Source organism: Hyperoodon ampullatus (assembly GCF_949752795.1).
Source record: "Hyperoodon ampullatus genome assembly, chromosome: 16".
Classification (NCBI taxonomy): Eukaryota; Metazoa; Chordata; class Mammalia; order Artiodactyla; family Ziphiidae; genus Hyperoodon; species Hyperoodon ampullatus.
Genome location: NC_136929.1, coordinates 73,665,433 through 73,676,670, shown reverse-complemented (window position 1 = coordinate 73,676,670; position 11,238 = coordinate 73,665,433).

Genomic DNA, 11,238 nt, shown 5'->3' with positions numbered 1-11,238 from the left:
GTAGAAGTGTGTGACCCCCTTATCCAAACAAATATTTAAAGCACATTTTAATTGTGTCTGAATTCAGTGGGTGACATCTTTTTACTTTTCAAATTTAGTGGGTTTTGTTCCTGAAAGATGTGAGGTAGTTTGTTGTGCAGTATACTCCATTGGTTAATAAACTGCTAGATATTACTTATAAAATATTTGTCCTAGTTTGAAAATAGTCTCTAAATTCCTATGAACAAAGGATTTAAAATGAATGAAAGTTATCTGTTATATTATAATTAAGCTCAGGAAAAGTTGATGCTCATAATTGCATCATAAATTAAGTAGCTGTGTTTTGAGGATCAGGAACTTAACTTTGAAGCCTACTATTTAAAAATACATGGTTTAAAGCCCCTTCCTGGTCCTGTGTGAGTTACATGTTCTGAGTTGTTCAGCTCTTTCGTGCAGCAGGGCTCAGAAAAGTGTTGAAAACTAGAATACCTTTTTTATTTAAACTGGGTAAGTATTTATATAGTATCTAATATGTTATGTGGCATTCTAAGCAGTTTACATAATGTACTCATAAAAAACTTGGAATAAGTTTTATTTTGCTCATTTTACATGAAAGGAAGCTGAGGCACAAGTAATATGTTATGTGGCATTCTAAGCAGTTTACATAATGTACTCATAAAAAACTTGGAATAAGTTTTATTTTGCTCATTTTACATGAAAGGAAGCTGAGGCACAAGTAACTTGCCCGAGGGTACAGGTGCATAGTGTTGGGGAAAGATTCAAACCCAGGTAATCTGGCTGCATAATCGGATTTTAGTCATCAGTTCTATATTGCTTCATATTAATAGGAATATTTTAAAGCTGCTTTGTCTAGTTGGAACACATTTTAGGTTTTGTTACTTCCTGGATTTTTTTTTTTTTTTTTTTTTGCGGTACGCGGGCCTCTCACTGTTGTGGCCTCTCCCGTTGCGGAGCACAGGCTCCGGACGCGCAGGCTCAGCGGCCATGGCTCACGGGCCCAGCCGCTCCGCGGCATGTGGGATCTTCCCGGACCGGGGCACGAACCCGTGTCCCCTGCTTCGGCAGGCGGACTCTTAACCACCGCACCACCAGGGAAGCCCTTCTTGGATATTTTTAATAGGATGTGGTAAACATCCAGTAGGGAATTGATCACATCTCATCCCCCTGCCTTCAGTATTCTGTGATGATACCTGTAGCAAGCTTACTTAAAATGAAAACCTTGACTACTCACTTGGTATTGTCCCCACTATTAGACTTGAGGACAAGAACCTGTTTACAATTTTAGTAAACGCTGTGGATAGGTTAAAACCTAACGTTAGTGGCCTTCAGTTTCATCTAGTGAAGTGTGATGGTAATAGGGCTTGGAATCCAGCAAACCTTGGCTTTGAATCTTGGATTCCTAGCCTAACTCAGTAAATGGTGGTTATTAATTGCCCTTAAAGATTCACATCTAGTGGTAGAGGGTTATGTTTAAACATGACTGTGTTGGTCAATAGAAATTGTTGACCAGTACCACCACAGAAAACAAGGAAAACCTTATAAATTGCATCAGTTGGCATTCGTGTTCTGTGTTTTTCCATCTTAAGTTACCACTTATGCACCAGGTTGAAGTTGCTTTGCATATTTTAAAATTCTATTTCATGAATATCTTTCATAGCCGTTTCTTCATTCCTGCCCCTTTAGGCACATTTTGATTTCTCCTGTAAACTATTAAAGCAGCTTCAAGGCATGTTTATTGAGCCTCCTGCTGTATTGCATATTGCTTAACCTGTGTGTCTCTATTTATAACTCATGGTTTAGTTTTTCAAGGTACGTGTAACTAGTCTGGTTCCTGCTAAATAGTTTTTCTCTTTATTTCTGTTTTCCTACGTGATGGGTTTAGTTATTAGGAGAATTGTGTTCATGGAACTGCTCTTTATTGCCCCAGTTTTGCACACGCACTTGCCTTTGCCTGAAATACCTACACTGTGCTTTGTTCGTTTGATGGAATTCCTGCTTGTCGTTCACTCACCTTGAGTCATAGGTGAACCATCCCTAATTAAAGCATTTTAAGGAGAGGAATGAAAGTGCTTGGAATCAGAGATTACTTCTGGTTTGGGTTGGTGGAATAAATTCCCCCATATTTTTGTGTGTTTGCTTCTCACAGTGTTTATAATTTTTAAAAACTTCTGCCTTCCTCACTAGACCCGAGGTTAGGGACTGTGCCTTTTATTTTGTACTTCTAGTGCCTGGCACATAATATACACACAGTAAATGCTCTTTAATGAGAAAAGCACTGCTTTTTTTTTTTTAGAGACATTTTCTACTTTATGTTCAGTTTTATTTTCCTATGTACTTTATAAAACTAGTGTTTCTGAATTTTGAGGGCTAACCAACCATTTTGCTCAGGAGTAATTGGGGTTATTAAATCCTTCATGTGGAAAAATCAAGAGACCTCAAACATTCCTTTGTTCATTCTCCAGCCAGTCATGTTAACCTTGCTTTCTGTTGCTGCTTCTGTAAAATGAGGGTATCATCTGCAAGGAGGGATTGGACTGAATGATTCCTAGAGGTCCCTTGCATGCTTTGAGTCTGATTCCATGTTTAACTATGACTAAGTGAAAGGAAGTATAATTGTGACTTGTCAAAAAGGAAATGGTGGTATAAGATAGTTCAGGAGGGCTGGTGAGGCTGGACATTGGGAAAAGGAAAGGCTGCAAACAAGACTGGCTAAGGGGAGTTATTCTTAGGGCAGGTAGTCAGAAAGTGTGAACGCTTCCATCTAGTGTATGGTGCAGCAGTTTTCTAAAATACTATCAATGGCAATACTATGTGAATATGCATAAACCTTTTTTGGATTTTTAAAGATGGGTTTTCTCACATGCACAATACTGAGTTTAAAATGTGTTTTCCAGATTCTTGGTTCATTTTGATTGCTTTCCTAAAGGGTTGTACCAGTTAGCACTCCATGAGTGAGTGAAAATGCTTGTCTCGGCACTCTCTTCAGCATTGATTATTATAATTTAGTCTTTGCTAATCTGGTGGGAGAAAATGTTGCGTTAATGAATTTGGCTTTCCTTAGCTTCTGGAACACTTAAGCTGGTTTCCTTTTACCTCCACTGCAGTCTTTGCTGGACCTTACTCTTTCTGACCTCCAAATACTGAAGTGCCTTTATTCGCACATTCAAAACCCTGTATCATCTGCCCTCTACCTACTTTTCTGACCTAATCGTCTGCCACTTCCAGCCCCAAAGTCAGATTCAGTAAGTTATGAGATATTTGGAGGTCAAACACCATTAAGGAAGTTACAATCTAGGAGGAACAGTACAATCGGAAATCCTATTTAAATCAAGGCAAAATAAGGCTTCAGGGAGTGTAAAAGGACAGTAAAGGGGAAAGTTGATGTTTACAGGGCTCTTGTTTTCACTGATTTTTCATGGTTTCTCTTGTTTGCTTGACCCTTTCCACGTACTGCTTCTTTGGCTTCAGCTTACAGACTAGTGAAAGCCAGCAAATTAAGCAGCTTTTCGTTTGTCTTCCTCATTCTTTTGTAGCTTAAATTCCCAGTCTCCCACTGCAAATATGGCTTCCGCCTACACCACTCTAATGAAACTACTCCTAGAGGTTACCAAACACCTGCTAATTAAATTTAGAGACTTTTTCCAATTTGGCTTTATCTCCCTGGTATTTGTCAGAGCCAACACCTTTTTCTTCTGCCATCACACTTTCCTAGCCAGGTTCCTCTGCCTGTCTGACTCCTCCGTCCCCCTTATTCTGGATTTTCCTTGATGTTCCACATCTGTCACTCCTAAGTTCTTTCTGGGTGATCTAAGCCAGTGGTTCTTCAAGTATAGTTTCCCAGCTCGCAGCATCAGCATCTGGGAACTTGTTACAAATGCAGACCTACTGAATCAGAAATTCCGGGGAGGGGGCGCGGGCAGCACTTAACAACAAGCTCTCTGGGTGGTGGAGATGCATGCTCCAATTTGAGAACCACTAAATTTATGTCTAGCCATCTCTAATACACCTGAGACTCAATTTCAGAGCTCACTTTCTCTGAAGCTCTAGATGTGTATTTCCAACTCCCTCTTGGACACCTCCATTTGGTGCAACTATTAGATGAGCTTGGAAGGTTTTATTAGTGGAGCGATACATTAAATTGAAACCCTTGAGATTTGACTAATGTGTGTTTGCTGATAAGATTACGTGCCTGCCTTGAAATGCAGGTCCTTTAATGAGTAACCATCAGAAAATGTGAATTTATAAATAAATCCCTTACTGTACAATTCCCCTTTCTCACACTTACCAATGAGAATGAAGAAAAATATTCTAACTATAAAGCTTTTCATCCTGTTCTTAAGTTAATAAGAGGTATGGTTGGGAATGAGGCTGCGTGGCTTCTTGAACTTTCTCTTCTGATCTAGCCAGGTATCTCTTAAGGCCTGTTCATGTTCAGTTGAACCCGATCCGAAGGGCTGAATAAACTACATCACACTGAAATTTGCTTCTGAACATTGTGGCCAAAAAGCCCCCCAGTTTCCTGTATCTTCTGTACTCCCATCAGGGTAGATTTGCATTTTTCTCTGCACTAGGATGGGAAAGATTCTAAATATAAACACTGGCTAACATTTAGCAGTAAGCGTCGCTAAAATATAAGAAGTTAACGTTTATCTTACTTTTTGAGCACAAGAGAATTTTAAGCTGAATTTGATTTGAGGTATGAGTGTTTATAGCATATTCATCCCAGCCCCACTTAAAGGAAAAAATTGGTATTGTTCAAGCAAGAAACCTTCATAGAATCTTAGACAAATTGCTTGGTTATAAATAACAGTGAGGCAGCATCTGCAGCTGTTACTGCTGAGGTGGAGAAAGTATGTAGAGGCGTGAATAAGCAGTCCAAGGTTCTGTACTGTGATTCTTTTTCAATAGCAAAGGTGAGTGGCGAGGAGCAGCTGGTGGGCCGTCTCTCAAAGGCCCTAATGGGGAAGGCACAGGATCCTCTCAGAACTTTCCTAGCAAGAGTGCAAGTTGTGGAAATCATTTGGATTGGAAAAGAAATGCCGCGGGGTACTCTTTGCAGTCTACAGAATGAGATGATGGCTTAGCCCAAGTGAAGGTGTGATTGGATTTTTGCTCCTGAGAAGGAACAGAGTTCAGATTAATTGCTTATGGCAGGTGAGTAAGTGAACAGTGTGAAGACCCTTGAGAGCAGAGACCATCTCCTGTCCTTCAGATGCTCCTAGCTCTGGCACTTGCATATACTAGGGGCTGCCTCAAGAACAGTTCAGTGGCGTTCCGTAGCCTGCAGATGATGCCTTACTGAGGCGTTCGTTGCCATCCACAGTTGCTCCCCAACCTTTGGGTCATCTACTATATACTCATCTTCGAGACTGCTTGCCATATGCTTCCTGCTTTCCTGCCTTTGCTCGTGCTCTTCCCTCAACTACATGAGACATCTCTCTACCCTTGTGTTTCCATCTATCAGATATGCTCAGGGACCAGTCGTTTCTCCCTGCAGCTTTTCCTGATTACGCACCCCCCACTTCAGATTTCTGACAAGTTTCAGGTGTACAGCATTATAAGTCAGCATCTTGTGTACACTACAAAGCGATCACCAAAGGTACAGTTACCATCCATCAGCATTCATTTGACTCCCTTCACCCTTTTCACCTACTTCCCAACCTTCTTCCCCTCTGGTAACTACCAGTCTTGTTCTCTGTATCCATGAGTTTGTTTTTGTTTTGTTCTATAAGATTCCATATATGAGTGAAATTATTTGGAATTTGTCTTTCTCTGACTTATTTCACTTAGCGTTATGCACTTGAGGTCCATCCATGTCACAAATGGCAAGATTTCAATTTTTCTTTTACAGCTGAGTAGTATTCTATTATACGTCACATCTTCATCGATCAGTGGACACTTCCATATCTTGGCTTTGTAAATAATGCTACAATGAATATAAGGGTGCATATGTCTTTTCAAATTAGTATTTTTGTTTTCTTTAGATAAATACCCAGAAGCCAAGTAGCTGGGTCATACGGTAGTTCTACTGTTTTTTGAGGAACCTCCATACTGTTTCCATAGTGGCTGCATCAATTTACATTCCCGCCAGTGCACAGGAGTTCCTTTTTGTCCACATCCTTACCAACATTTATTTCTTATCTTTTTGATAATAGCCATTCTAACAGGTGTGAGGTGATATCGCATTGTGATTGGTTTGCATTTCCCTGATGATTACTGATGTTGAACATCTTTTCATGTGCCTGTTGGCCATCTGAATGTCTTCAGGAAAATGTTTATTCAGATCCCCTGCCCATTTTTTAATCGGATTTTTTGTTGTTGTATGAGTTCTTTATACATTTGGATATTAGCCCCGTACTGGATATATGATTAGCAAATATCTCCTCCATTCAGTGGGTTGTCTTTTTGTGTGTGTGTGTGTTTTTAAGTATAACTGATTTACAATATTAAGTGTACAGCATAGTGATTCAATATTTTTATAGTTTATACTCCATTAAACGTTATTACAGGGACTTCCCTGGTGGTCCAGTGGTTAAGACTCCACACTCCCACTGCAGGGGGCTCAGGTTCAATCCCTGGTCAGGGAACTAATGATCCCACATGCTGCGCGGCACAGCCAAAAGAAAAGTTATTACAAAATAATAGCTATAATTACCTGTGCTGTACAATATGTCTTCATATACGTAGTAGTTTGTATCTCTGCCTTTCTGTTTTGGTGTCTTTTGCTGTGCAGAAGCTTTGTAGTTTGATGTAGTCCCATTTGTTTATTTTTGCTTTTGTCTCCCTTGCCTTTGCAGTCAGATCCAAAAAACATTGATGTCAGGGTTATTGCCTATGTTTTCTTCTAGGATTCTTATAGTTTCAGGTCTTACATTCAAGTCACTAATCTATTTTGAGTCAGTTTTTGTCTATGGTGTAAGATAGTGGTCTAGTTTCATTCTTTTGCGTGTTGTGGCTGTCCAGTTATCCCAACACCATTTATTGACAAAACTGTCCTTTCTCCATTGTATGTTATTGGCTCCTTTGTCGTAAATTAATTGTCCATATATGTGTAGGAAAAAGAAAGACATTCAAATTAGAAAGTAAGAAGTCAAACTCATTGTTTGCAGGTGACATGGTACTATACATAGAAAACCCTAAAGACTCCATTAAAAACTGTTAGAACTAATAAATGAATTCCGTAAAGTTTCAGGATGCAAAATCAATATACAGAAATCTGTAGTGTTTTTACACTAATAACAAACTATCATAAAGAAAATTTAAGAAAATCCCATTTACAATCACATTTAAAAAAAAGCAAAACTTTAATTCAACCAAGGAAGTGAAAGACCTGTACACTGAGAGCTGTAAGATGTTGATCAACAAACTTGAAGAAGTTGCAAATAAATGGAAAGATATTCCATACTCATGGATTGGAAGAATTAATATTGTTAAAATATCCATACTACCCAAAGCAATCTACAGATTCAGTGCAATCCCTATCGAAATTCCAGTGGCAATTTTCACAGAATTAGAACAGATAGTTCTAAAATTTATACAGAACCACAAAAGATCCTAAATTGCAAAGCAATCTTGAGAATGACAAAGCTGGAGGTATCATGCTCCCTGATGTCAAAGTATACTACAAAGCTATAATTATCAAAACAATATAGTATTGGTATAAAAAGACACAGATCAGTGGAACAGAGTTGAGAACCCAGAAATCCATTCAGATTAAATTCTCTTGCAGCTGTATTGGAGTTCTGAGCCCATCTGCTTTGTCATTGCATTTACATGAGCAGTGTTCTCCAGCCTACTCTCCACAGTGCCAAGATTTGAAATCGGGGGTGGAGATGCCCACTGTTGAATGGCTCTATGAGGATGTGACTAAACTTGTCCAAACCTCAGTTTAGGAGATATTTTACCCATTTCACAGGATTAAGATTAAGGAAGAATTAATTGAGAATGTTTTTGGTAAACTCAACCGTGATATATAAACGATAATTATTTTAATTAACTTCACTATGGGGGTGTCTGTGAAGTCAGGCAAGTCTTATACGTTGTTGTCATCTCAGTAAATGATAACAGCTGTTGATGTTCTGTATCAGCGCTTAACAGCCTCGCAGAGAGTTTCAATCATTTGCTGAATTAAAGTAGGGAGCTGGTAGGGGAGAGAGGTGTAATTTTTATACTGAGGAAAGTACTTGAAGGCAAAGTCTGAGTCTCCAGCCTCAATATTCAAGGATTTAGGATAGACAGGAAAGGTAGTTGATGTTGGATGATGGATGGTGGTAGGAGAGACATTCCTGAAGTAGGGGAGGACCCCTGGCAAAGTTTTGCTTGAGAGCTAAAAATCAAGCTTCTTTGGCTGGTGAAGGGTTAATAGCTTTCCAAGCCTGACATTATTTGCATATTACTAAATTCTACCCTTCACAGTCATTCTAAACACCCACGGATTTGTGTATTCATATCTGCCTACACATTTCTGTTATCCTTTTATATATATTTTTTCTATTATCTTTTTAAAACCACTTCAGCATACCTGTTGTCATACTACTTGCACCACAATTTTACATAACTGGATACAAAGAAATCCAAAATGAAATAGAGGACAAGCAGCAACAATTTAGGTAAGGCTGTTTATAATTCTACAGTTCAGTAACATATTATCTGCATAAAGGGCCACGGATGATCTTGGGTATTTGCAAATGCAGAGAGCTTTCCAAGGAGAATAACATTTTGAGTTCTGAGCAAAGGTGCACTGTACGTGCAAAATGGAACATAGCTGTCACCAGGCAGAGAACAGTCTTAGGAATCACTTACGGGGCGACCTTAACCTAAAATGATCTTATACCTGACAGGGAATGTAAGGGAATGAGGTGAGGAGATAAGCCCACGATTCAGCCAAGAAAGGGCTCTCTTTTCCCTTGTTAAGTTCTGCATTTTCACTTCAGGAAAGTGAAGGGTGTTTGGACAGATCCCATTGACTGCTGCTCAACAAGGATCCCCTCTTCTGTTGCTGAATTTCTAACAGGGTAGCAATGTGTGTGGCCTCCAGGGAGGAACTGATTCGAGCTAGTCCTGGCAACCCTGGTATTCTCCGCTAGGTACATGAATACACTCGTTCCCAGCTTCTCAGTTCTGGCCACTGAGATGTAAGAGAGTCTTCTGGGTTCTTCTGAGAATTATTTTATTTCATAATAAAAAGAGACGAAGAGGGTCCCTCCCTCCCTTCCTGCTTGGATGAGTACTTGATGTTTAGTGAAGCAGGAGCCATTTTGTGTTTAAGAAGGAGAGGCCAAGAGAATCTGAAGCAGCAACCTAGGCCCCTGTCACTGAACTGCTCAAGGACCCCTGGAACCTAATTGTTTCAAGGTTGTTCTGTAAATAGTAACAGTCTTTATGGTGACTTTTCCCCAGTCAGGAAAGGAGGTTCCGGGCTTCAAGTCTTTCCAGTCAAACTGAAGCTGAACAGAAGGGGACTGCCTTGTGCTGAACCAAAGGACAGTACAGCTGTAATAAGGCAGTTCAGCTCAGGACATGCCCTGGAACGCTTTCTCCTGAGAGCTGATTGCTCTCAAAACCTAGGTATTGGGATAATGGTTACACATGTGACTTCCATCTTCTCCAGTTCACACAGTGAAGACACCATTCAGAAAGTCTGTCAGTGTACTAACATTTATTAAAGACCTCATGAGCCCCAGCTGCCACTATGTGCTGGGCACTAAAGACACAAGCTAGAGGCCCTGCCTTCTGGGAGAGAGACATGAAATAAATATTCCACCAGAAAGTAAGGACAGTTGGGATCAGTGCCGCCTTAAGGGTGCCCTGAGTGTGAGTACCTGGGGTACAGGGGTGGGGACGGCAGCAGTGACCAGAGGAGGCTCCCCCAAGCGAGGGGCAAGGAAACCAGCTCTTCCTGGTCTGTTCAGGGTTCTTCAAGTGAGAAGCAGAGAGCAGGAGGGATGGAGAGGACGAGATACCAAGAAATGGAGGCAGAAGAAAGGATGGAACTTGGTGATTAATCCTTGTGGAAGCGAGAGGGGTCAGAGTCAAGGCCTCTCAGTGGCCAGAACCAAGAGCTGGCGTCAGGGATCTGGCACACAGGTCGCTGGCTTGGGCTACTGGGTGGATGGAGGCACATTCGCACACTCAGTGTGGTCGACTGCAAAAACGGACCTCTTCTCCTACCCCTCTCTGCATCCCAGCCCTTTCAAATGTGGCTTTGCAGCTCTCTTCACCAAAGAGTGGAGTGCACTTCCCGCCCCTGGAACGTGGGCTGGCACCACGACTTGCTTTGGCCAAGAGAAGGCAGCAGGGGCGGTGGGTTCCTCCCCAGAGCCTAGGTCTCAGGAGGCCTGTTAACACTTGCACTCACTCTTTTGGAACTCTGCCCAACCACCATGATCCTGGCCCGCCTTCTGGGTGACGAGAAACATGTGGCTCAGCCACTGCCCCTGCCACCACCGCAGCCGGCAGCCGGCCAGCTGGCTGAGGACACCAATCTGGAGCCACCAGCCAGCCCCACCGCCGCCCCCATCGTCCCTAGCCCGCTGCCGCCAGCTCTCTACGGATGCATGGGAGAATGAAAGCCTGTGGCCAACATCAGCTGAGCCGGGCCTGGATTAGGATAACCACTGCACTGACCTACAGACTGGTGAGCGAGCAACCGTGAGGGATTGCGGTTTCAAGGTAGTAGGTTTCGTGCAGTTTGTCAGACAGCAAAAGCTAACTGATACAACCAAGATGGAGAAAGGGGTGAGTGAGGGTGGGGCTGTCTAAGAGGCAATTGGACCTGTGAGGCTGGAGCACAGGAGGCAGAGGCCTGAAGGTCTAACCTGCAAGGACAGAATCCCAAGCCTTTTTTGCCTTTTGCCACTGTGGGCTCCCGAAACCCAAGACTGGCCGGATTTTGCTTTTGTGTCCTCTTCCTCCCACTTCCACGCCCACCCTAAACTCCGCTTTACACTTAGAAATAAGTACTTGAATGATGAAGCAAAGGCGTGACTCAAGTCACAGGACGGTGTTTGATGGAGAATTAGTCCGGAGCCGGAGCTCTCAGCTCATTGAGTGTTCGCTAATGAGTCAGCTCAGCCAGCACCAGCAGCCAGGGGCTGGGTTCGGAGGCTGAGCTGTAGACAACGACTGTCCCCATGGGGCCTTCACAAATCTGGAGCAAGGTCAGTGTCTGCAACTCCCTTATACTGATACTAAGTCAGGGCTCTTTATCCTAATAATGTCACCCCTCAGCATCTTTCA